Raw genomic sequence first — 23925 nt, forward strand, 5'->3', positions numbered from 1 at the left:
CCCCTTCTCCTCAGGGAGTCAGTCAGGGGCCCTTGGGCATTCACAGGGAGGATCATCAGCAGGTGCACACCCTGGACCATCCACCCAGGTGACTCTGGCCCATCCGAAACTCTTCTTCCTGTGACCTCAGCAGCTCCAGCTCTGCAGGCTGAAGAGAGTGTCACTGCCACATAGCAGGACCCCAAAAGCAGGCCAGGGTCCTCCAAGACTTGGTCCTCCAGAGGACACTTGCTAAAGTCATCACAGACAGGGTGTAACAGTCAGCAGGCTGCCCCCACCTCTGCTGTGGATGTTGGGGAAGCACCAAGACGTAGCAGCAGGGTTAGGAAGGTTAAGAAGAAGTAGTTGCACAACTGGGCACGGGTGTTAATCACTTGTACTTAATGTTCACTAATATAAATAACCTCCCAAGAATGTCTCCATGCCTATGGCTCCTTGTTATAATGAACAGTGTCCGTGTTACTGAGATGCAAAATTTTGGTTCCTGCACAAGATGAAGGCAGGTGTCTCAGTCCAGGGTCTCTTCCCTGTGCAGTGTGTAACATTCAGACCAAAGTGATGGTCTGGTTTCACATTCACTTGAATTGGGTGGTTGTTCTTGAGTCTTGCCAGCATGGGAATCTAGTCTTGTTTTAACTGTCTCCCATTTGCACTATAGATGCATCTCGGACATCCACCTTGCATTTGAGTTAATCGAGAATTGCACAACTGGGCTAAGATTTTAATACTGCATTTCCCTTACATTGAAAAGATATTTAAGTCTTGGTGGAAGTTTGACTGCCATTGAATTTGCTTAAGCCTGTAGGATAGTTATTCTCAGCACCACCAGGTGGCGCCTGCACAGTTTATTGGAAATTAAATATGGCGTGCGTGACAACCGGAGGGTCACGTGACACAACAACATCTCTTCCCCCCCTCCCCCAAGAGATATCGGGGTCGCTCTGACGCAATATGATTGACAAAATGCCTGACCATTGAGAGAGTAAAACCAAGTGATACCATTCCGAAGAGAATCCCGGTTCAATAGGAAGGCTAATCAGATATGATGGGGCAGGCCTTCCGGTGCGGCTGTTTAATCGGCTGAGGATGCTGGCGAGTAGGTGGCGTGGGGCGGTAACGGGGTAAGAGTCCAGTCGTTTCTGAGGACATTGCCACCGTTTGGGCGGATATTTTACTTGTTCGAGGTTTGAACGGCTGTTGAAAGCTCCGCCGATTGTTGGTGATTTGTCCGTTACGGGAGCGGAAATTGGCGGTGATCCTGAGAAAGCGATGGGGAGGTCGTTTGACTGACAACAATCTGAGCCAATCCTCTGCTCATTGTTGACGTCCAGGTTCCCTTGGCCAATCGGGGTGCGGCGAAGGCGGGGCTTTACAGTGCGCTTGCGCCCTGGAGCCGACAGGTGTAGAGCTGCACACATCTCACGATATGTGAGGGGCCTTAAACTGGCATTGCTGCACCTATTTCATCCTCTCTCTCACCTCCGTCCGAGGACCTTGGATCTGTGGAAGCTTTCGCCTCGCTTGAAATCCCCAGGGCTTTAAAACCTGAGCCTGACAGTAACTTGCATTTAATTAACGTCTTTCATGTTGCTTAAAAACTTGTCAAGGCCCTTTATATAATCGGGCAAAACCTGACTGAGCTCCTTAGTGGTATTAGGGCAAGTCACGAGAAGCTTGGTCGAAGAGGTAGGTTTTAAGGAGATGGAACTGCTGACCTATGTTTCCTCAATATTTAAATGCTCAATTTCCATGGTGACTAATGTGATTTTTGAGAAGCTATGTTATAAAGTTATCTGTACCTGTACTTCAGACTTGGTCACAGAAACCTGCTTGAGGCCGGGTGTTGCTTCTATATGTGAATATGTGTGAAAGGAGAATTCCCTTTACTAGTGAGTGATTCCTCAAAGTATTATTCTTATTTAGTCTAAACTGTGAAGTTTACTTCTTGCCTTCTTTCATTTCAGATCTGCCTTTCTTTCTATTCTTCCCAACATAGGTTTAAGGAGTGGCAAATGGGATGGGCAGCCTAAATGATTTTACGTTGTAAATATGCTTTCAAATTTTACATGGGTCAGATTGTTGACTGTAATGCATACCTCCAGTGTGGGTGTAATTCGGAATTTATAACCTAGGATTGAGTCACAGAACAGTACAGCACAGGAATCCATCAATTGACCATGTTAACTCTCATCTAAATTGAAAATAGGATGAATAGTTTGCAATGTGCTTAGGCTAATGCTCAAGTTTTTCTATGTATTGGTTGGTTCTTTCACAATTGCTAAAAGTTATTGTCACTTATCAGTCACTAATATTACTATTAGTGGCATATGCTGGTCTAAAAACAATTTGTTATGGTTGTGTATGCAGAATATATAATCACTAAAGTACCTTTAAACCTGCCAAAGGAAGTGATTAAAACGTTGGCCAAAGAGTTGGGTATTAGGGATGGCCTTAGGGGGAGTGGAGAGATTTGGGGAGTAAATTGTAGAGTTTGGGACCTAGGCAGCTGAAGACACAGCTGCCACTAGTGAGATGAAGTCAAGGAAAGCGAGGACTTCTACTTGTGTAGAGCCTTTCATGACCTCAGGATACTTTAAAGTGTGTACTGCAATGAAGTTTTGAAGTGTAATCACTATTGTGAAGAAATGTGACAGCCAGTTTGCACAAGGTTGCACAAACAGCAGTGAGATACTGATGAGAACCTGATTTACTGATATTGATTGAGGGATAGATATTGGCCAGGATACCAGGAAACTCCCCAGTGACTTCTTGAGTAGTCATATCGGGTTCTTTTTGACTACCTGAGAAGAAAGATAGTTTACCATCTTTTATGAAAGCCTGCATTGCACTGAAATGTCACCTGAATTATGTTGTCTAATCTCTGGAGTCAGGCAAGAGAGTTCCCACTGTGTCAAGGCTGACATCCATAGTGGATAATAAATGATTTTTTTGACGCTTTTTTCTCTCGCATTCTAGAGTGAGAATATGCGCAGTCAATCCTTTTCTATAAGCTCATTCTCAAATGTTAAATTTTCAATTTCTAAATTTACAGAAAGGAATTCTCTTTAGTTGGGAGAGAAGGGGTTGTGGAAAAGGTGAAACTCTATTGTGCAGGTTATCAGAACAACCAATACGGTTTTTAGCTGCTACACTGCAACTAGATTTAAATAAACTAGACAGAACATAGTATACTTTCTATGTTCTTGCATTTTCTCCATTTAATTTAAAAAGAGGTGATTAAACTAAACCCTGAAGCTACATTTCAGGCATTTTGTAACTAACTTGAATCTTGAAGTAAAGTTCTGTAAGAAGTTAAAGATGCTTTTACACTTGCTACTTTTATGGTTTAAACTATGGGAGAATGATGTCCAGGTGGCAGCTCACCAAGTTTGCATTTTTGAAAGCAACTACCACATCCTGCCAGCAGAATTACAGGAGCAACAAGTGTCAAAGTGTCTGCAATTTAAAGTTTTTTGACTCTGTTCAAGATTGTGTGATTGTTCCAGAATATTATGCTGGTGTCGTCTCATTTATGCAACAGAAAACTAAGAATTACAAAGACTTTTTTCAAGTGGATTGAAACATGTGCCAATGATTAGATTGGACTCAGGGGAATTCGTTGTAACCTTCAGCAGCTGAGCAAGAAGAATTGTTGTTGCTGGCACTATTCAAAGATTTGTGTTGTAATACTCCCGTATTACAATTGTGAACTGTAGCTTCTGATTAGAAACAGTTTGACTTTATCACAAAACTTTATCACTAAAGTAAAATCACTAAAACTGATGTAACAAAATGTTACAGACTCTTCTGTGAGCGCAATATTAAAGTTCAAATGGATAGTTACCTGCATATTTCAACCACAGGTACACAAATATGGTCATTAAATCACTCTTAAACCTTGGATGGTTCTTGAGTAGCTTTGGGACTTGGAGCAAGTCAGTCTGCTGGGTAAGGGTAGCATGTGGAACTCTTGAAAGGATAAGAGAACCTTAAAGCTGCCTCCTGTCCCATCCTGAGGGAAAGTATTTTGATTCCTTTACCACATGATAGCTCCTTGTTAAGCTGTGGCCAAAATACAACAGGATGTGCCTGAGTTCAAAACAGTTTTCCCCCTCTTTCATCTATCAAGTGCGGATTTGAATGTGATGTTGTGTTTGCAGGCTGGTTTAATAATTGTGAGATGTAATTATAAATTAGGTTCTTATTTTCAGTTTTCAGTTTTTGTAGGTGATGTTGCTTCACATGTTTTTATTCCTGCTTCAAAATGTCCAAGTGCTGCTTTGCATTTACGGCTTTTATTTTAGACTTTTTGGCAGGTGCCTGTTTCTGCAGGTCTGCTGTGCTCCTGATGTAAAATACTCACTTGTGCATTTGCACATATGTGGGACTGGGTTCCCAATTTTCGCTAACTACAGCAATACACCTTAATCCTTTGGCTAATTCATAGCTCATCTTCTTGAATGGTTGGAGAACCACACCTCTTCCACTAGCTGCTTTGCTGTTTTGTAAAAGTGAAAACTTGTAATATTTTCCAGCATTTCAGGAATACAGTACAAGCAGATTGGGACTGTCACCATACCTCAAATTGGGTTGCTACTATTCCATGCATCTGGTTTCTACAGGCACAGTTGATACTGCTACACCTTGATCCGGATTCACACCAATTCACTGAATTAATCAGTGCATTTCACTTACTATATTTACTTCTAATGTTTTATTTACAGACCTTTTCGCAAATCTTTGCTCCAGTCCCTATTCATTTATGATGTACATTGTTATCACAGAGTCTCACAGTGCAGAAGAGGCCCTTCGGCCCATCGAGTATGCACCGACACATGAAAAACACCTGACCTACCTACCTAATCCTATTTACCAGCACTTAGCCCATGGCCTTGAATGTTATGACGTGCCAAGTGCTCATCTAAGTACTTTTTTTAAAGGATGTGAGGCAACCCGCCTTCACCACCCTCATAGGCAGCGCAGTCCAGACCCTCACCACCCTCTGAGTAAAAAGGTTTTTTCTCACATTCCACCTCACCTTGAACTTATGTCCCCTTGTGACTGACCCTTCAACTCAGGGGAACAGTTGCTCCCTATCCAGCCTGTCCATGCCCCTCATAATCTTGTCCACCTCGATCAGGTCACCCCCAGTCTTCTCTGCTCCAACGAAAACAACCCAAGTCTATCCAACCTCTCTTCATAACTTAAATGTTTCATCCCAGGCAACATCCTGGTGAATCCCCTCTGCACCCCCTCCAGTGCAATCACATCCTTCCGATAATGTGGTGACCAGAACTGCACACATTACTCCAGCTGTGGCCTCACCAAGGTTCTATAGAACTCCAACATGACCTCCCTAATTTTTGTAATCTATGCCTCGATTGATAAAGGCAAGTGTTCCATTTGCCTTTTCACCACCCCACTAACATGCCCTTCCACCTTCAGAGATCTATGGACGCACACACTAAGTTCCCTTTGTTCCTCAGAACTTCCTAGTCTCATGCTGTTCATTCAATACTTCCTTGTCAAATTACTCCTTCCGAAGTGTGTCACCTCTCTTTGCAGGTTAAATTCCATCTGCCACTTACCTGCCCATTTGACCATCCTGTCTATATCTTCCTGTAGCCCAAGACACTCAACCTCACTTAACCACCCGGCCAATCTTTGTGCCATCCACAAACTTAGTAATCCTACCCCCCACCTAGTCATCTATGTTGTTTATATAAATGATGAATAATAGGGGACCCAGCACAGATCCCTGTGGTACACCACTGGACACTGGCTTCCAGTCACTAAAGCAGCTGTCTGTCATTGCCCTCTGTCTCCTACAACTAAGCCAATTTTGAACCCACCTTATCAAATTACCCTGTATCCCATATGCATTTGCCTTCTTTATAAGAATCCCATGTGGGACCTTGTCAAAGGCTTGCTGAAATCCATATAACCTACATCAACTGTACTCATCTACATACCTGGTCACTACCTCAAAAAATTCAATCAAATTTGTTAGGCATGACCTCCCGCTGACAAAGCCATGCTGACTATCCATGATCAAACCTTGCCCCTCCAAGTGGAGATAGATTCTCTCCTTCAGAATTTTCTCCAGTAGTTTCCCTACCACTGACGTGAAACTCATTGGTCTGTAGTTCCCTGGTTTATCTCTACAACCCTTTTTAAATAGTGGAACCACATTAGCTGTTCTCCAGTCCTCTGGCACTTCCCCTGTGGCCAGAGAGGAATTAAAAATTTGGGTCAGAGCCCCTGTGATCTCCTCCCTCAGCAGTCAGGGACACAAATCATCCGGACCTGGAGATTTGTCCACTTTTAACTTGGCCAACGCCTCCAATACCTTGTCACTCCCTATATCAATTTGCTCAAGAACCTCGCAGTCTCTCTCCCCGAGTTCCATCCTTTCATCCTCATTCACTTGGGTGAAGACAGATGTGAAGTAGTTGTTCAACACCCTACCGATGTCCTGCAGCTCCACCCATAGATTGCCCCCTTGGTCCCCGAATGGGCCTTACTCTTTCCCTGGCTATCCTCTTCCCATTGTTATTCTTATAGAATATCTTGGGATTTTCCCTACTTTTACCAGCCAGAGCTTTCTCATATCCCCCATTATCTGATGGACTAGAAGCTTTCGTCACCACCTTATCCTGCTAACTTCACTTTAGCCTTTCTACGGCTGCTTCCAGCTCCCTACTAAATCCTGTGAATTAGTTCTACTTTTGTTGATGAAGCCTGTCTTGTGTGCTTTTAGTTGCAAAACTGCAGTGAGCCTCTAATAGTTTCATTTAGCAATGAAAGCTAAATAACCTCTGCTTTCCTGTGGTTTAAATTTAATGGCAAAACCAGGGGGAAATAAATTGTTTAAGAAACCTCAGATTTTTACTTAGAAGGGATCCCTCAGTAGGCCTATTGGTGAAATGCCCTTTGAGCAGCAGTGTTCTTAAAATACAGTTTATTTTTGGATATGGCAACAGTACGGTATTGATTTCTCATGACTTCAAATTATTGGAATGTTTTGGAGAGTTTTGCAGCCTGCTTCTCCCCTTCTTTAGTCTGCCTTTTAAACAACTGTTGAATTTTGCTTGCCTGGAGGTGTATTAGATTATACAGGATCTGTCGACCTTTCAGAATATAACGTAGCAACGTTTACCAATGGTGAACATTCTCTAACCATATAAATAATTGAGATATATAAATGTTGTAACACTGAACCTGAGATCAGATTTCAGCTCCTAGTTTGCTCCCAGGTGTTTTTGTTTTTTTTTCTAATTTGGACATACCTGGTATGGGTTGTTACTGACTCGCTTTTGAAAATATATATTGTACAATCGGTCCTGTAGTGCTGAGTTTGCTGTGTCATGTACTGTAGATACCTGTGCCATTGCTGGGGGAAGGCTGTATGTCTTGTTGCAACAATGCTCACATTCCAGTTACTATGTATTAAGTTGAATATGCACATATTCCAGGTTGGTTTGTAAATGGTACTCATTTTGGTTCCCTAATCAGTTACAATGCACTGTACATTTTAATCAATTCCAAGTATAATTGTGCAAAATTGTCTAAACCTTTCTGTGACTGTGAGCTGAAAAAAATTACCATCATGTGTCGTGTACTCAAGGCCGGTTCAGTTGCTCTTCTGTGCAAAAATAGTTAAAACTTAAAACATATAGCAAATAGGAGTTTAAGGAAGGCGCTATTCCAATTTTAATTATCCTCTTGCTAAGATAATTGTCTAGCATTACTAAAACCTGTGCTATTCTCTAGCTGTGTGCCAATTTTACAACCTGCTTCCAGATTATGCATATTTGTCCTAGTTCCTTTTATACCAGGAATATTTGCCAGATAATAGCGGCTGCTACTGGGAAATATATTGCTACTTCTCACAATCTGATTCCAACTAGTACACACGTGCTACAGTGGTAGAGTGACAGTCTGTTAAGCTGCTGATTCATATCATTTACAATGAAACTAACAGTAGTCCAGTGTTTTGGAATTAACTGTTATTTAGCAAAGGCAAAATGACCCTGCATCATGGGATTGGAACAACATGATGCTGGCTTTTTGGAGAAAGTAACAATTGATTGTAAGAGAAAACAATTTAATGCAAATTGCTATCCTGGTATTTTTTTCCTCTAAAGAAGGTATTGACTATTGTTGAGTTTTCTAAAGGTGCTGGCAGTTCTATCCATGAGACTATTCTTGATGTGAGTTTAGACAAATGTTCATAAAGTAATAGAACATCCAATCAGACATCACAGGAAGCCCAATCTGGTCATTTCTAAATGATACATTTTCAGCAGGAATCGTAGGGCAACATTTAGGAATAGGAATCCTGGCTAACCTTTTTGTTCCTTCTTCACAATTTCTGAGAAATTGAGGCCAATTGTTCCACTTACACTTTCCCTTTTTTAATTCTTTCATGGGATGTGGATGTTGCTGGTTAGGCCAGCATTTGTTGCCCATCTCTAACTGCCCTTGAGAAGGTGATGGTGAGCTGCTTTCTTGAACTGCTGCAGTCTGTCAGGTGCAGTTAGGGAGGGTGTTCCAGGATTTCGATCCAATGACAGTGAAGGAATAGCGATTATAGTTAGAATATAAGAAATAGCCACGGGAGTAGGCCATTTGACCCCTCAAATCTTCTCTATTCATGGCTGCTGTGATCGTGGCCTTAACTCCACTTCCCAGCATGCGCTCCCCCATAACCCTTGACTCCCTTGTCAATCAAAAATCTCTCTAATTCAGTCTTGAATATATTCAATCTCCCATCCTCCAATGCCCGCTGGGGAAGAGAATTCCACAGACTAATGACCCTCTGAGAGAAGAAATTCCTCCTCTCCATCTTAAGTAGGAGACCCCTTTATTTTTAGACTAGGTCTAGATTCCCCCGTGAGAGGGAACATCTCAGCATCTGCCTTGTCAGAATCATTTATGTTCCAATAAAGTCGCCTCTCATTGTTCTAAATTCCAATGAACATAGGCACAACCTGCGCAACTTTGCTTCATAAAACAAACACCTTGTCCCAGAATCAACTTAGCAAGCCTTCTCTGAACTGATTCCAATGCAAGCATGTCCCTCGTTAAGTAAGGTAACCAAAAACATAGATGGTACTCCAGGTGTGGTCTCACCAATTCCCTGTACATTTGCAACAAGTCTTCCCTACATTTATACTCCATCCCTTTGCAATAAAGGCCAACATTCTGTTTACCTTCCTAATTACTTGCTGTACCTGCATGCTGATCTCTTGTGATCCCCCTGTAATGTAGCATTCTGAAATCTCTCAAATAATACTGTTTTCTAATTGTTCCTACCATAGTGTACAACTTCACATTTTTCCCACATTAATACTCTATTTGCCAATTGTTTGCTCACTCACTCACATATTCTTAGGTAGGAAGGTCGGGAAGCAAATTGAGGAAGGTAATATTTTTGTATCATCAGCAAATTTGGCTACAACTCTTGCCATCCTGAAAGTGGCCCGTTTATCCAGACTCTGCTTCCAGTTAGTTAGCCAGTCCTCTATCCATGCTAATATATCACCTCCAGCACTATACACTCTTACCTCGTACAGTAACTTTTATGTGGCACCTTATCAAACATCTTTTGGAAATCCAAATACATATCATCTATTGGCTCCCCTTTATCCACCCTGCTTGTTGCATCCTCAACTCTAATAAATTTGGCAGACATGATTTTCCTTTCATAAAATCATGTTGACTCTGCCTTATTATGATCTTCTAAATAACCTCCTACCTTTTTAATAATTAATTCTAGTGCTTTTCTAATGACAGACATTAGGCTAACTGGCCTTTAATTTCCTACTTTCTGTCTCCTACCTTGATAGAGGTGTTATGTTTAGGGGTTTCCAATCCACTGGGACCTTTCAGAAATTTTGGAAGGTTACAACATTTGCAACCAATCCCTCTGCAGCCACTTCTTTTAAGGCCCTTAGATGCAGGCCATCAAGTCCAGGGTACCTATCAGCCTTATGTTCCATTAGTTTTTCCAATTACTATTTCCTCTAATGAGAATGATTGTTTTAAGTTCCTCCCTTTTGCCTCTTGATTTTCTAATATCTTGGTGCTTTTTGTGTCTTCTGTGAAGATGGATATAAAGTACACTTTCAAAGCCTCTGCAATTTCCTCATTTCCCATTATTAATACCCCTTTCTCATCCCCTAAGGGACCAGTGCTCACTACAGCTACTCTTTTCCTTTTCTACATACTTGTAAAAGCTGTTACTGTCTGTTTTTGTATTTCTTGCTAGTCTTCTCTGATACCCCAGTTTCTCCCTTTTTTCTCATTCTTTGGCTTCTAAAATTTTCCCAATCTTCTGGCCCACCAAGAATCTTCAAGGCATTGTACGCCTTTTCTTTCAATTTAATGCCACCCTTATCTTCCTTAAGTAGACATAGATGGTGCATCCTTTTTGGTAGAGGCTTTCTTCCTTAATGGAATATATCTTTGAGGTTTATTAAGTACCACCTTAAATGGCTGCCACTGCTCTGCCATCTTCCCTTTTAACTTATTTACCCAGTCCACTTTAGCCAACTCTGTCTTCATACCCTCGTAATTGCCTTTATTTAAGTTTAAGATACTATTTATGGACCCATGTTTCGCACACTCAAACTGAATGTGAAACTCTTATGTTATGATCATTCTTGCCTAGGTGATCCTTTACTATAAGGCCTTTAATTAATCCTGTCTTATTACACATTACCAGGTCCAAAATAGCCTGTTGCCTGATAGGTTACAGAACTTATTGTTCCAAGAAACTGTCTTGAAGACATGCTGTGAGCTTGTCCTCCGTTCTACCTTTGCCATTCTGATTCAACTAATCTATACGAAGCTTAAAATCACCCATGATTAATGGAGTACTTTTCTTGCAAGTCTCCCATTATTTCTTTCTGTATGCTCTGTCCTATAGTGTAGCTTTGCTAAAATAAACTTCAATAAACTACTCCCACAAATGACTTCCTAACTTAGCTATTTCTCATTTCCACTCAAACTGATTCTTTATCTTGATCTTTTGAACCAAGATCATTTCTCACTATTGTACTGATCTCATCCTTCATGAACAGAGCTACCCCACTTCCTTTTCCTTTATTCCTGTACTTCCAAAATAGCTAATGCCTTGGTTACCATGCAACCATGCGGTTCCAAGTCAGGATGGTGTGTAACTTGGAGGGGAACTTGCAGGTGGTGGTGTTCCCATGTGTTAGCTGCTCTTGTTCTTGAGGTGGTAGAGATCATGGTTTTGGAAAGTGCTGTAGAAGGAGGTTTGATGAGTTGCTGCAATTCACCTGGTATAAGATACACACTGCTGCCATTCTGCATTTGTGGTGAAGGGAGTGAATGTTAAAATGATGACTAAGGTGCCGATCAAGTGGGCTGCTTAGATTATGTTGAGCTCCTTGAGTACTTTTGGAGTCACGCATATCCAAGCAAGTGGAGAGCATTCCACCACACTCTTGACTTGTCTTATGGATGGACAAACTTTGAGGAGAGGGGCAGTGAGTTACTCACCACAGAGTTCCCAGCCTCTGACTGGCACTTGTAGCCACAGTATTTACATGGTTGTTCCATGTCACATTTTGGCTAATGGTAACCACGAGGATTTTGATGCTGGGGTGTAGAAGGGAAGTGATGGTAATGCCATTGAATGAATGTCAAGGGGAAATGTTTTGATTCTCTCTTGGAGATGGCCATTGCCCACCACCTTTGTGGCGTGACTGTAACTTTCCACTTATCAGCCCAAGGTTGAATGTTGCCCAGATCTTGCTGCATGTGGACTTGGACTGCTTCAGTATCTGAGGAGTCACAAATGGTACTGAACGTTGTGCAATCATCAGCGAACATCCTCACATCTCAGCTTATGATGAAGGAAAGGTCATTGAAGCAGCTGGAAATGGTTGGGCCTAGGACACTACCCCTGAGGAGCTCCAGCAATGTCCTCAGACTGGGATGATTGACTGCCCACAATCATCTTCCTTTGTACTAGGTATGACTTGAATCAGTGATGTGTTCTCCTTCTGATTCCCATTGACGTCAATTTTGCTGGGGCTCCTTGGTGCCATACTCGGTCAAATATTGCCTTGGCATCAAGATCAGTCACTCGCCCCATATCCTCTGGAATTCAGCTCTTTGTCCATGTTCAAACCAAGGCTGTAATGAAGTCAGGAGCTGAGTGGGCCTCGTGGAACCCAAATTGAGCATTAGTGGGAAGGCTTTGTCAGTTCGCTTGATAGCACGGTTGACGGCACCTTCCATCATTTTGCTGATTGAGAATATACTGATGGGGTGGTAATTGGCTGGGTTGGATTTGTCCATCTTTTGGACATGACATACCTGGGCAATTTAATATTTTGGTAGATGCCAGTGTTGTAGCTGTGCTTTTAAGTTCTTTTCATGGGATGTGGGCATTGCTGGCAAGACCAGCATTTGTTGCCCATCCCTAATTCCCCTTGAACGGAGTGGTTCACCAGGCTATTTCAGAGGGCAGTTAAGAATCAACCACATTGCTGTGGATCTGGAGTCACATGTAGGCCAGACCAGGTAAAGATGGCAGATTTCCTTCCCTAAAGGACATCAGTGAACCAGAAGAGTTCTTACTTTCAGATCCAAATTTTATTCTATTAAGCAATTAAATTTATTAAAAAATTGAATTTAAATTCCACCTGTTACCATTCAAGCCCGTGTCCCTAGAGCATTAGCTTGGACCTCTGGATTATTAGTCTAGTGTAACATTACCACTATATCACCCAATGCCACCATCTCCCCACAAGCTGGAGCAACTTGGCAAAGGGCGTGGCTAGTTCTGGAGCACGTGTTCAGTACTATTGCTGGAATGTAGTTAAAACCCAAAGCCTTTTGCAGTGTCAAGTACCTTCAGTTTCTTGATATGTGGAGTGAATTGACTGAAGACTAACATCTGTGATGCTGGAGACCTCTGGAGCAGGCGAGATGGATAATTCCCTTGGCATGTTTGGCTGAAGGTGGTTGCAGATGCTTCAGCCTTCTCTTTTGCACTGATATGCTGGGCTCCCCAATTGTTAAGGATGGGGCTAGCTGTGGATCCCACTCTTTTTAGTTGTTTAATTGCCCACCACCATCCGCAACTGGATGTGGCAGGACTGCAGGTCTTTGATCTAATCCGTTGGTTGTGGGATCGCTTAGCCCTGTCTGTAGCATGTAAGGAGTCCTGTCTTGTAGCTTTCAGGTTGACACCTCGTTTTCTGATATGCCTGGTGCTGCTCCTGACATGCTGTCCTGCGCTCTTCATTGAACCAGAACTTATCCATTGGCTTGATGGTAATGGTAGAGTCAGGGATGTGCCAGGCCATGACATTACAAATTGTGGTTGAATGCATTTCTGCTGATTGCCCATAGCACCTCATGAATGCCCAGTTTTGAGTTGCTTGATCTGTTTGAAATCTATCCCATTTAGCATGCTAGTGCCACACAACACAATGGACTGTATCTTCAGCTTAAAGATGGGCCCTTATCTCCACAAGGACTGTGTGGTAGTCACTCCTACCAATACTGTTGTGAACAGATGCATCTGCGACAGGTAGATTGGTGAGGGTGGGGTCAAATATGTTTTTCCCCTCTTGGTTTCTTCACTATCTGCCACAGGTCCAGTTGAGCAGATATACCCTTCAGGACTTGGTCAGTAGTGGTGCTACTGAGCCACTCTTGATGATGAACATTGAAGCCCCCACCCAGTGTATATTCTGCCCTTGCCCTCAGTGCTTCTTCCAAGTGCTGTTCAACATAGAGTACTGATTCAGCTACTGAGGGTTGTGGTGACAGGGATAATCAATTCCTTGCTCATGTTTGACCTCCATACCATGAGACTTCATGGGGTCCAGAGTCCATGTTGAGGACTCCCAAGGCAGCTTCCCCCATCCCTGCTCCCCCAAACTGTGCCCCTACTGAGTCTGTCCTGTTGGTGGGAGAGGGCATGCCTAGGGACAGTGATGGTGGTGTCTTACATTGGCTGTAACATAGGATTGGTATGATTTGGTGGTGATTATGATGGGCTGTTGCTTGATTATTCTGTGGGACAGCCCTCCCAGTTTTGGCATAAACCCCTAGATGTTAGTAAGGAGGACTTTGCAGTGTTGACGGGGCTAGGTGTGCTGCTGTTTCGGGTGCCTGTGTTGATGCTGGGTGTTCCATCTGGTTCTATTGCTTTTCGATTTTTGTAGCATTTTGGTAAAATTGAGCAGCCTATTAGGCCATTTCAGAGGGCAGTTAAGAGTAAGCCACGTTGCTGTGGGTTTGATTGGCAGAGGTGCCTGTTTTAGCTAAACAAAATAAGTGACAGCCATTCAGGGCAATGCCTCAACCAATTAGTCAAGATACCTGGTTTAAATTACAAACAATGCTTGGCAGTTAACTGTCAGTCAACATCAACTAGTGCAGTCTCCATGGCACACCTTTACCAATCAGTCCACTTGCCAACCAATCAGTATTTTCTTCTCTTATACAGTATGAATTTTTGTTCCCTTTCCATTTGGTATTCCTGTGGATTGTCCTGATGAGTGCAAGACGAAACACTGACAAAAAAGTCTTTTTTTTCAGCAATTCCCTGTACTACTCAGACTACTAATTGATAATTAAATTTAAATCCCGCCAGCTGTGGTGGGATTTGAAACCGTGTCTCCAAACCATTAGCCTCGGCCTCCTGATTACTAGCCCAGTGACATTATGCCACTGTTTCCCCTCTCCCCACCCCATCCCATCCTTTTTCAGTTGTAAACTAAGCCTTTAGTACAGTTATATTCATTAAAGTCTGGTTTTGAATATCTCGTTCTTAATTCATATGTTTTAGAATATAACTTTTCGTTTTGGGAATAAAACTTTTAAATGTAGAAAATGGAGGCATCTGATTGAGAAACTGCTAAGCAACATTGAAATAAATTCACACAAGCTTGGAGTTAATTGCAGTTAAAAGGTAACCTGTGTTTGACTTGCAAGGTCAGAGTTGATCTCTAAGCTTGTAATGGAGCCAGGAAGTCCAGAGGAAGGGCTGTAAACTCTTAGCAATATAAAATTATTCATATGGATTGCAGAAACAGATTTATGTTGAAGGTAGAATAAATTTACATTTCTGGTTGAATCATCCCAAAGCACGCCTTGTTGCCAATAGTGATTCAGGGTGGAGCCTTGGGTGGAAGGTTCTTTTGTTCAATTTATCTGTCTGTTGAGGAAGTTCAGTTTGGATTTTGAGAGGGGAAGGCCACTGGAAGATTTGCTGTAGCTTGCAGCTAGTGGAAGAAATTTACAGTGGTCCTCATAGAACATTGTACCAGAAAGCAATCAGCAAAGTTAGCTTGGGAAACTGTGGAAGGCAGTTGGTTACCTGCCGGCAACCAGAACTAGGAGCTGAGGCATCCAAAGTCATGACATCTGTAAAGAAAAGGTAGAGGGTCACGTAGCCGAAAAGCTAATTGAAGGACACCATTGAATCTTGCCCCTGAGGAATAGCTGGAATACTAAGAAGTAGTAAAGTAAATTCTGGAGGCCCATGGCATACCTTTTGGCTATTCACAAATGGTGAATGAACCTTTAAGATTTTGAAACATAATGGGATTCTTGGGCATGGGGAGGGAGGTAAAAAGTAGAACTGAGGTTATACTATTTAATATTTATAAATTGTCATGCTTACTTATTTTGATATACAGTAAACTTGTTTTGGTTAAAAACATGAAATATTGTGGTGTAGTTCGGTCGGTTAATTGCTGGATGTTTGAATTTCTCTTTTAAACTTAACGGTCCCTAATAGGATTGTCTGTATCAAAATACTATAATTTATCAATGATAGGATGAGACCATTGTAGGGGGCAATGCATGAGAGGCTGAAGTCTGGAACAGAATTTAGGAGCTGCACGTTGCAGGGCTGAAGGAGGTGACAGATAAGGTGAGGTGGGATTTAAAAACAAGCATGACTTTTTTATAATTTGGATGAGTGGGCCTTCAGGAGCCATTATAGGTTATCATTGAGTGAGCAGGACTTGGTGTAGTATAGTATAACCACCTGGACTTTGGATGAGCTAAAGTTTGAGATTGTGGCCAGCCAGGAGAGTGTTGGATTGGTAGAGTCCGCAGGTAATAAAGGGGTTTCAGCAACAAAAAAGCAACATAGATGGTTGAAATTGCCACGGGAAAACAGATAGATGAAGAGAATGGGGCCAACATTGGATTTTTGGGGGATTGCAGAAGTGAACATAATGGGATAGGAAGGGGAACAATTGTGAGCAGTTCTCTGGCTATGATTGCATTGTTATACATTGGATCCCACTAAGGCAGTCCAGCGGCAGAGAGATGTTGGAGGTGGATCATGTGATTAACTATTAGAGCTTACAGGGAGATAAGGAAAAGAAGAAGGATCATGTTTTGTGATTGTGGATATAAAATGTTACTTGTGACTTTGGTTAGGGCATTTCATTGAGAGGACAAAAATTTTGTTTTGGAGTTCAGATGGGCAAGAAGGTATAGCGAATAACGCATCAAGGACTAAGGAAAGGGAGTTGAAAATGGAACAGTTGATTTTGCAGGCAGGGGTCGAGGGTAGGTTTTTGGGAAGGAAATTGATGTTTGAAGTCATGTTGCAAAACTTGATGTATGAAAACATTGGTTATCACCAATCTGCAGGCTTAATAATGTTTGTATGAAAGGCATGTTGAGAGTAACATTTTAAAAATTAGCATTTTATTGTGAGAGACACTCTGTGGGCCAGCTGTTTGTTCTTTCTGTTAGATGGGTTTATATTATTGCTTTGTGTATTCTGCATCTCTGTTATCCACAGCGTTGCTGTTTCAGCAAGGACCTCGTGCTTTTAAATCTTTTGATATCAATTTTAAAGTCTTTTTTTTTAAATTGTCGTTTGTGAAGAGCTTGATTTGGAATGTTGACTTTTATGGATATGAGGCATGGACCTTATGGAAGAAGGAGACCAACTTGCTAAATAGCTTTGAAATGTGGGCTTGTAGGAGAATGGAAAAGATCAGCTGGATAGATAAAGTAACAAATGATGAAATGCTGTGGAGAGCGAATGAACAAAGACGTTTGTTGAATATAATTGGGAAAAGTCAAACTGGTAAGACACAGTTTAAGAGAAAACAGAGGGAAGATTTCAAGGAAAAAGAGGAAGGAAGAGAATATCGATGTTGGATGGCTTGAAAATTGAAGATAGTTATTGGCAAATTTTAAAAAAGGCACAGGATAGAGACGTGGAAAGATAACTATGAGCCAAGGTCCTGCCTTCAGGAGGAGCACTAGTGATGAGAAGTTGTATACTTTGAGTCCTTTTGCATCTATTTTCATGGTTCTTGTTTATATTTTGAGGTAACTTTTAGTTTTGGGAAGATTAAATTTGTACAGCTAAAGTAATTAAAATGCTGGACTTTAGAAATTGTCATGTGTGTCTCAAAATTGAAGGTTTGGTTTGAAGCTGCTTTAATATAAAGTTTGCCATATTGCCATGGAAATGGGTTGCAGGGAACTGCCCTTCTGGGTGGGGTTTTATCTGTTATGCTCACAAAATAGCAGTTCAGCTTAGAGAAACCAGCAGGTTTTGGACTTGGAGCTGGAAGCACGCCAAGTTTGTGTGTAAACCCTGAGCTCAGGAGGTCAAGGAAAATAACTTGCTGACAGCTGTGGGTCAGAATACAACTGTTAGAAACCAGGGGAATTTCTAAAATTCTGTTAAATTCACTGCACAGGAATTGCGAATGAAGTTCAGGCTTGAGCTGTGGAAAAGTTTGGAGTCAGTTCCAAGAAAATGAATAATCTTCAAGAAGCTGATAAGTAGCCAGACTTTTTGAGAGAAGACATAAGGAAAAGGGGAGGTTTGGTTGAGAATTTTAGTCTAAAGTATATGTGATTGTGTTTTATTATGCTTTTCAATAAGTAATAACCTAAGATTCTGTATTTAGCATTTGCTTACTTGATTCTTGTATAGTAAAATTCATTTGTTTTAAACTGTAGAATTTTGTGGCATTCTTTCAGCAAATAACCACGTGTTCAAATTTCTCTTTAAATGTTAAAAATTTCTACAGGGTCGTAACACCAGTCACAAGTTATTGCAACTAGAAAAGGTTAACGAAGAGTCAAAGATGAAGCTGTTAGACTGGAAAAGGCAAAGGTCAGTTAGATATGAAGAAATATGGCCCACATTCATTGGGCATAAAGTCAGCAAATATGTTAGTGGATAAGTATTGGAAAATGAGATGAATAGAGTCCTTATGGTTAAAAAAGGTGTATCAAAAAAATCGCGTTCTGTAGATAAATCAAGATTAAGACGAGATTTGTTGGAATAGAAGGCTCCAATTACATGGAGAGACTAGAGAAACTGGGGTTGTTCTCCCTAAAGCAAAGTTAAGAGCAGATTTGATAGAAGTGTTCAAAATCATAAACTATTTTGAGTAAATAAAAGGCAACTGTTTCCAGTGGCAGAGGGGGCAATAGCCAGGGGCCACAGGTTTCAAGTGATTGGCAAGATGCACAGCAAATTATGATTTGGAATGCACAGTATGGAAGAGTGATGGAAGCAGGTTCAATAATTTCAAAAGGAATTGGATAAATACTTGAAGAGGAAAACTTTGCTGGGCTGCAGGGAAAGAGTAGATAGGACTAAATGGATAGCTCTTATAAAGAGCCAGCACAGGCATGATGGGCTGAATGACTTTATCATTCAATGAGTCTGAAATTGTAGGTGCAAATAGAGAATGTAATATCTTTTTTCAAAAATTTAAAAATATTTTTGATTTATAAACAGTGACAAAGAATGAAAAACAGATCATGCTAAATTTATACAAACCATTGGCTACGCCATAATTAAGAATGCTCAGCTCTACTGTTTTGTATTTCCCATTATAGAAAGGACATAAAAACCACAGAAAATTAAGTGTTAGTTTACTACAATGATGCATGGGAAACTACAGGAACTGTTCTTTGATGAAAGGTTATAGATCTGAAACATTAAACTCTGTTTACCTCCACTGTTTCCTTCCCTACAGATGCTGAGTATTTCCAGCAATTTCTGACATTCTAGCATGGCTTACAAGTGACGGTGTCAATGTACACAATGTGTAGTATGTCTGGAGGCTTTTCTGTGGCTTCACGTATGTTTTTATTCATTCATGGAATGTGTGCATCACTGTCAAGGCCAGCGTTTATTGCCCTTGTGAAGATGGTGGTGAACTGCCTTCTTGAATTGATACAATCCTTCTGTAGGTACAAGTCAGTGTTGTTGGGGAGGAAGTTTCAGGATTTTGACCAGTGACAATGAAGGGAGGATATATTTCCAGGTTGAGAGGGTGCATGATTTGGAGGGTAACTTGCAGGTAGTGTTTTTTTTTTATGCTAGAGGCTGGGGGTTTGAAAGGTGCAGTTGAAGACACCTTGGTGAGATGCTGAGTTACATCTTGTAGATAGCACAAGCTGCAGCCACTATATGCTGCCAATGGAGGGAGGGGAGGAATGGTTAAGGTCGTGGATAGGGTGCCAGTCAAGTAGGCTACTTTGTACTGGATTGGATCAAGGTGCTTGAGTATCTTTGGAGCTGCACTCATCCAGGCAAGTGGAGTGTGTTCCATCATGCTCTTAACTTGTGCCTTGTAGTTGGTGGTCAGGCTTTGGGGAATCAGGAGGTGATTAACTTGCTATAGAATACCCAGCCTTGGACTTGCTCTTGTAGCCACAGGCCACAGTATTTATGGCTGGTCTACTTAATTTTCTGGTCAGTGGTGATCCACAGAATGTTAATTGTGGAGGATTCAGTGATGATAATGCCTTTGAATATCAAGGGGAGGTGCTCTCTTGTTGGAGATGGTCATTGTCTGGCACTTGTGTGGCACAAATATTACTTGGCACTGATCAGCCCTAGTGTGAATATTATCTGTGTCTTAGTGCACGTGGGTTCAGACTGCTTCATTATCTGTGGAGTTGATTGTGGAATTAAACGCTCTGCAATCAGCACGCACCCTCACTTCTGATCTTACGCTCTGAGACAGATAACTCCAGTTGGGATATATTTGGAGTGCAGAGGTTTTACTTAAGGGGAGCAGAAAGAAAATAGCTTTTATGAAAGTACAGGAATGTAATGGCATGTCAGCTGGTGCACTCTTAATCTTTCTATATGATATGTGTGTTCGCACATTAGAAAAACAGACCAATGACACCGTTATAAGAGTAAAGTACTGCGATCTGTAGTGATGGACAGGCGTGATTAAATGACAAGGTGATATTGAAACAAGTATTGAAACAAAAGCTGGGTTTGGAGGAGGGAAAAATGGTTAAAGCAGAATGGCAGAGCAGGAAGAAAGCATGAAAATCTGGTGAAGCCGAGAGTTGCTGTATCCTGAAAATGTGGTAGAAGAAAGGTAGGGAGATCTGAAGGGTGCTGACTACTCTGGCTGTGTAATGATAGGGGATCACCAGGCCACATCACCCCCACTCCCAGTGGCTCTGGTGCAGCCATTAATTCGGATCTTATGTGCTAGGTTCTTTGCAGCAGTGGAGAGAGATTGGAGGCTGATTCCTTTTGTTTCTCCTTTGTGTTGTCACGAAAACATGCCTTATATCAAATAATGATTTTTAAACCCACTGGCTGGAAACCTGAATTTTTTTTTCAAAGCTGAGGCTGAAGTGTGACTTGAGCTTGCAGCCAAAGATGGCTACACAGTTTGCATTCTTGTACCTTCCGCATTCCAACCCATTGAGATGGAGCCTCCATATCTGCAAAAACCCATCAAAGCCAATTACCTCAGGGGAATATGAATAAACCATATATCCTGTCCTCATTAGCAAAGCATCAAGACAATCACTGGGGGTGCTCAACAGAGTGAAGATGAACTGTTAAACCTAATCATTTGAACAGTGGGACCCTGGCTGAGGGATATTCCCAGACATGGACTAATCAAGTTACAATGGGAAGACACTAACCACAACCATGTTTCAATCACTGGATGACAGTTTTAGTTCTTTCACAGGATGTGGGCATCGCTGGCTAGGCCAGCATTTATTGCCCATTATTAATTGCCCTTGAGAAGGTGGTGGTGAACTGCTGTCTTGACCCAGTGTAGGCCATGTGGCAAAGGGGGAAAGCAGCCAAACCACTGAATTCAGCCTGAAGCCAGCCAAGTCACCAGTCTTCATGAACTGTATATCCCTTTTATTTCTCTGGGCTCTAACTTGATTAACCTACCCTTCCCCACTCTGTACTCTGTGTGCATGACAGTCTGAGCGTATTGTTAGGAACGAGAGAGTTTAAGTTTGTGTGTTAGGAATAAGGTATATTTGTAAGTTTTAAGTTTAATTTGTATTGTTGTAATTATGTGTTAAGGAAGAGAGAACTTGAGTTTTAGTTTCACTTTCAAAGATGTCTGCATTTTAATGAGGTTTACAACTCTTTACGGGGAGTTAAAACAAACAATGTAGAAAAAACTGTTGTAGCCTAGCAACAGTGGTCCAGTGAGAGAGGCTCCGCACAGCCACAAAGAAACCAAATACATTCGGAGTTGAGTTAGTTGTTCTGCTCTAAAGTGAAGGGAGTGGTTTAAGTCTCTCTTTAGCTGACATAGTAGCAGACTGCTGAGGAGAATAAGTCTAAGAATCTTAGGTGAGTTTCTCTAAAGTTGAGGTAACAGTGAATGGCAAGTGAGTTTTGGATCTCGAGGGAGATACCAAGTTGTCAGCAGTCTACTGTGAGAGGGAACTGCAGGGCGCAGATCCTAAAGGGAAAAGAGGAAGGCTCAAGAAATTAAGTAAAAGGACAAGGACAGGAACCTGGAAAAGGCCCTGTTAAATGAAGTTAAGAGTGAGGAGCAGAGAGGCTCCAAGCTTAGAGGGAGAAAGCTGCAGAATGCAAACTTAAAGCAAAATGGGCTTGAGAGAAGCCAGAAGATCCAAGCAGACAGTTGAAGGTCTGTAACTCTACTATGGGCATGTGAAGCAGTGGTGTTCTTTTGGCACGGTTGAGTCAGAGAGCGCATGGAAGGCAAAGCTTGAATGCACGTGGCGATCCAGGGGAGCGTTTGAGACCCTGGAGTTGGACCCTTGTGGAAGGCATTGAGAGAAAGTGTTGTTTGGAAGAAGATTCAAAAGCGAGTTCTTCGAGAGTGGAGATAAACACTTGTGCGAAAGATGGAGTTCAGTGAGACCAGTTGGTTCATGGTGTGACAAGCATCTGGGGGTGGTTGATGAGAGATCTGTAGTGTATTGGGGTGGCATCTGCCACTTGGTTTCAGAGTGTTGTGTCCGACCAAAGGTTGCCTATAGGCTTACATGGACTGTGTTTACTGTGAACATTAGAGTATAAAATAGTTTTTGTAACTTGTTATCCTTACGAATCTGTATATATCTGTAAAGGTATAATTGTGGGTGAAGGACTATTGTAATATAGTTCATCTTTTCTTGTTTAATAAATGTTTTATTCTTTTGTTTGAAGTTTGTCAGCTGACTCCTGTGACTCTGTCTAGTAGCCACTCTCCATTTTTCTAACCAAAACGTAAAAGTTAGAATCTATCAAGGTGGGTTCCACCCTGGGGTCCGGCTTGTCCAGTAGAAACATCTGCTGGTAGTGTAACAGTCTTCTGTTGTTTTACTTAGACCGGGTGAAGTACAATAAAACTTCTGTTAAAAATCAAGGAAACCTGTCTTGTGTCTTTTTTGATTACAGCGTGTAAACATTTAAACACTGTTGGCAAGTATATTCTTAAAAAAAAAAACCTGTTGCGGTCAAACGAGTGGGAAAAGAGGGGAGCCATTCAAACCCCCCTCATCTGATTGTTCTATACGTTATTACAAAGTACTGATTAAGTGCAGCAGTTCACATTAAAGGTTCAAAATGGACAGAAAACTCCTTTTCATATAGTTTTCAAAGTTATTTTGGTAGTCCTAAAAACTTTTTCAAAAAAAAATCCAAGTTTCTTGGTTTTGTATCCAGCTTCTGTTTCCAGGTGTATCTGAGGTACCTAGTTGATTCTACTGGATGATTTGCCTGTCGACTTACCAAAGAATATTGCCAGCTGCCAGATGTCAAAACATTTGTTTCCTGAGTAACCTTGTGAAGCTGACAGTGCATTTCCAGAGAAGGGGCCCTTTTTTCAGCATGATACTGTAGGTCTGCCAAAGGCAGACCAGACGAGATGACTTTGTTTTTATTCACAATTTCCTTTCGTACTATAATGCTAATTTGTGCTCTGTGTTGGCTTCCCTTTTTGTATAATTTGTAAAGCTACATATTTTTAGCCAATGTTACAAGGCAGGCTTGCTATGCTAGTAATGCAATAGTTTTCAGATAGTGTGCATCTGTTTTGATAGATTTAATGGTAGCACCTCCACCTGAGTTATAATGTTGTGAGTTCAAGTACCATAATAAACACTTAAGCACACAATCTAGCTTGACATTTCCCTGTGGTGCTGAGGAGGTTCTACATTGTTAGTGGTGCCATATTTTGGTTGAGATGTTAAAGCCTCATCTCCCCAACTCTGGTATGGAGAAAAATTATTTCCTCTGGTGAGAGAGTTCAGAATAAGGGTGTGTAATCATTATCTTAAAATTAGAATTAGGCAGTTCAGGGATGATGGGAAGCATTTCATCAGTGTGGTAGAAATCTGGAACACACTTGTCCCAAAAGAGGACTAGATTAATTGAAAATGTGAAAGTTGAGATTGTTGTGAGGCAATTAAACATTTCAAAACCAAGGTGAGTAAATGGAGTTAAGGTACAGATCATCTATGATCTTATTGGTGGAACAGGCTCAAGTGGCTGAATGTCCTGCTCCGATTGTGTACTTTAGATAAATGCTTAAAAATCCTTTGGCATTATTTTGAAGAAGATTTGGGAAGGTCTTCTGGTAACCTGGCCAACATTTGGCTCTTGGCCAATTTCCTATAAAAGATTATCTG

At 41.5% G+C, this 23925-nt stretch overlaps 1 protein-coding gene across 6 annotated transcripts in view; it reads left to right on the top strand.

The window, feature by feature from the left end:
* Positions 1–990: 990 nt before the first annotated feature.
* LOC121279958 (akt interacting protein) overlaps positions 991–23925 on the top strand; it is a 41760-nt gene continuing 18825 nt past the window's right edge. Inside the window, exons 1-3 of one of the 6 annotated variants that reach the window (XM_041191577.1) lie at positions 17572–17642; positions 17736–17861; positions 18072–18157. The gene's annotated coding sequence lies outside the window, so the exon portion shown is untranslated. Of the gene's footprint in view, positions 1122–1143; positions 1687–17571; positions 17643–17681; positions 17862–18071; positions 18158–23925 lie in introns of those variants that run through there. The other 5 variants (XM_041191575.1, XM_041191576.1, XM_041191574.1 and 2 more) reach the window with 5 other exon arrangements.

This window comes from Carcharodon carcharias, chromosome 7 (genome assembly GCF_017639515.1).
Source record: "Carcharodon carcharias isolate sCarCar2 chromosome 7, sCarCar2.pri, whole genome shotgun sequence".
Lineage (NCBI taxonomy): Eukaryota > Metazoa > Chordata > Chondrichthyes > Lamniformes > Lamnidae > Carcharodon > Carcharodon carcharias.